At 43.0% G+C, this 3,498-nt stretch overlaps 1 pseudogene; it reads left to right on the forward strand.

Moving 5' to 3' along the window:
* Positions 1–1,541: 1,541 nt before the first annotated feature.
* Positions 1,542–2,072, forward strand: LOC102863411 (annotated as a pseudogene).
* The last annotated feature ends 1,426 nt before the right edge of the window (positions 2,073–3,498 follow it).

Genomic DNA, 3,498 nt, shown 5'->3' on the forward strand with positions numbered 1-3,498 from the left:
TAGGAAGACCCTCAACAAGATGGATTGACACAGAAACTGCAGCAGTTGGCTTAAATGTGTCAGAGATGATGAGGATGGCATACTATAAGACACAGTTTATGTGTTGTTCATAGAGTTGCTATCGCTATGAGTTGTACTTAATGACACCTAACAACAGCAATAATACTTGTTATTTCTCTCATCTGTTCCAATGCAGTGTTCATTATCTATCCACTCTTTTCCTATTCTTCCCTCAAATCCCCACCCCATGTCAGCCCTGCTTTATAATATTTGTATCATGCAGTATTTTTCCTTTCATGACTGAGATGTTTCACTCAGTATAATGTCCTCCAGGGTCACCCATTTTGTGTAATGTTTTACAAGTTCATTGTTTTCAATGCTGTATAGTATTCCATTGTGTGAATGTAACATTTTTTTCCCCTATCCATTCATTTGTTGATGGACACTTAAATTGCTTCCATCTCTTTGCTATTGTGACTAACACAGCAATAAACAGGGATATCCATATATCTGTCTGAGTGGTGGCTCTGATTTCTTTAGGGTATATTCCCAGTAGTGGAATTGCTAGGTCAAATAGTATTTCTATGTTCAACTTTTTGAGAAAGCATCAGACCACCAGAACACCTTCCATAGTGATTGCATCTTTCTTGATTTTTGAACATAATGTGCTCTTGCTGTTTTCAGACAACAGTTTCTTGGTATAGATATAGGTTTCATATGAGCATGATTAAATGTACTGGGATTCCTATTCTCCATATTAACCATAGTTTGTTATGATCCACACAGTAAAATCCTTGCATAGTCAATAGAAAACAAATAGACATTCTTTGTTATTCTCTGCTTTCTACCAAGATCCATCTGACATCAACAATGATATTTCTGGTACCATGGGCTCTTCTAAATCCAGCTTGAACTTCTGGCCATTATCTGTCAGTGTCCTGTTCTAGCCATTTTGGGATGATCTTCAGCAATATTTTGCTTGCATACAATATTAATTATCCATACACATATAAAGAAGACCTGTGAATACCTCTATCATTCAGATATATGCACCAACAACCAGAGCCAAAGAAAAGGAAATAGAATATTTCTACCAACTTTTACAGTCAGAGATCGATCGAACATGCAATCAAGATGCATTGATAATAATGGGTGACTGGAATGCAAAAGTTGAGAACAGAGAAGAATCATCAGTGGTTGGAAAACATGGACTCGGTGACAGAAATGAAGCTGGAGATAGAATGATTGAATTTTGTACAATCAATGACTTATTCATTGCAAATATGTTTTTTAATAGACATAAACACAGGTTTTTAAGAGCAGTCAAGATATCAAGATCTATTATGTTGGGAATGTCTGCTGTCAGAAACTCTCCAGAGTATTGAGGAGCAATGTCAGTTTGAAGACTCAGGTGCACTTGATTTATACCATGGTGTTTTCAGTCACTTGGTGTGTAGCTGAGAGCTGGACAATATCCCATGCACTGCCAAAGAACAAGAAGATAATGTCGGTTGGCCGAGGGGCGTCCCTCGTTGGCGGCCATGCCCAAGCGGGGCTGCCCCTTCGGGGACGCGGCCCCCCTGCAGCTCAAGGTTCACGTGGGTCCGAAGGAGCTGAGCCGCGGCGTGTCCGGCGAGCGCCAGGCCCGAGAGGTCTTTGAGAGGACCAGGCAGCTCTTGTACCAAGGGACCCAGGCCTGCATGGGCCACATGTGGGATGAAGGTTCAGCAGAGAGCTGCCCCCTCGTCCACCTTCCCGAGTCCCCAAAGCCCAGCCCAATGGGCGTCCCAGCGGCCACCCGAGGACAGATGCTGATCGAACCGGGCGGCCGCCTGCTGCGGAGCCGGGCCCAGGCTGACCTGTCGGAGGTGGCGTCCAGAGCCTGCTCCTCCTGTGTTCGCAGCGTGGACGGGAAGGCAGCCTGCAGCCAGTGCGAGCGTCCCCTCTGTGGATGGTGTCTGCGCACCTGCTGGGGCTGTGGGGCTGTGGCCTGTGCCCTTTGCTCCACTGCTGACTACAACGATGTCCATGAGCGGGTGCTCTGCAGCGGCTGCTCCATATTTGAAGCCTGAGGCCGTGGGCGGTGCTGCGGAACTGGGCTCAGTGGATACCAAAGAACTGCGGGGCCCGGCTGGGCGAGTGGGCCTGTGGTTAGTTTATATTTTGTACTCCAGACACAGAAACTGATGAATAAACTCTTTATATTTGGAAAAAAAAAAACCACCCCAAAACAAGATAATGTCTTGGAGAAGGTGAAGCCAGAGTGCTCCGTGGAGGCAAGATGGCAATGCTTGACCGCACATATTTTAGACACGTTGGTAGATGTGGATATTCCTTCAGAAGGGACATCATACTAGCAAAGATGGAAGGTCAGCAAAAGAGAAGACCCTCAGAGATTTACACAGTAACTGCAGCAACGTGCTCAAGTATGTCAGAGATAACGAGGATGGCACAGGATAGAACAAAGTTCAGATATGTTGTTCAAAGGGTCCCTATGAGTCCTACTTGACTCAATGAAACATAACAATAACGATACAAAAATATTTGTGGCAAATGTTCTTTGGATGTTTACTAATGCAGAAGGGAAATACTAGTCAATAAACAAATAAGATACTCCTCCTAATGATTACTCATTGAGTAATTGCATTGCACTGCAAGCCCAAAGACACATGGTTTGAATCCACCAGCTCCTCTATGGGAGAAGGACAGAAAATCTCTTCCTGTCAGATTTACTTTCTCTGAAGACATGCTGGAGGATCAGCTATGAGTCAGTTCAGACTCAACAATACACAACAACAAATAATCTCTAGTGCACATTGTTGGAAGATTAATTTCTGCACCAAAAGTTTAAGCACATTTTAATGTTAATTGGTTTTGTTGTGTTGATTCTGACTCCTAGTGACCCCATGGGACAGAGTAGAGCTGCATATTACTAAAGTATCCTCAAAAGAAGAGGTATAAATTTATACTGCCACCACTGGTCTATTGGAATGTTGGTTTCCTGATACCCATATGAATGTAAGATATAATTTTTTGTTTATCTACTACATAGATAAAAAATGACATCATACTGTTTTCTCAGCTAGAATAGTACATAGATAGGGAACTGCAAAAGTTCAAGGAGGATTTAAAAGAGGCCGTTGCATCAGGAATATCATTACTATTGTCAGATGGACTTGGCTGAAAGTAAAGAATACCAGAAGAATATATATTTATGTTTGCTGACTATTCAAAGACCTTTGATTGTGTGGATTATGATAAGTTATGGCTAACATTGAGAAGAATGGGAATCCCAGTGCACTTAATTGTGCTCGTGAAACCTAAACCTAGACCAAGAGGCTGTTGTGCAAACAGAGCAGGAAAACACTACATGGTTTAAAAGTAAGAACGGAGAGCTTCAGGTTGCATTCTTTCTCCATACCTATTCAATCTGTATGCTGAGCTAATTATCCAAGAATCTGGACTCTATCAAGAGGAGAGTGGCACGGGGATTGGAGG

The sequence above is a fragment of the Elephantulus edwardii genome, unplaced genomic scaffold (assembly GCF_000299155.1).
Source record: "Elephantulus edwardii isolate Elephantulus edwardi_28Jun2011 unplaced genomic scaffold, EleEdw1.0 scaffold00005, whole genome shotgun sequence".
NCBI lineage: Eukaryota > Metazoa > Chordata > Mammalia > Macroscelidea > Macroscelididae > Elephantulus > Elephantulus edwardii.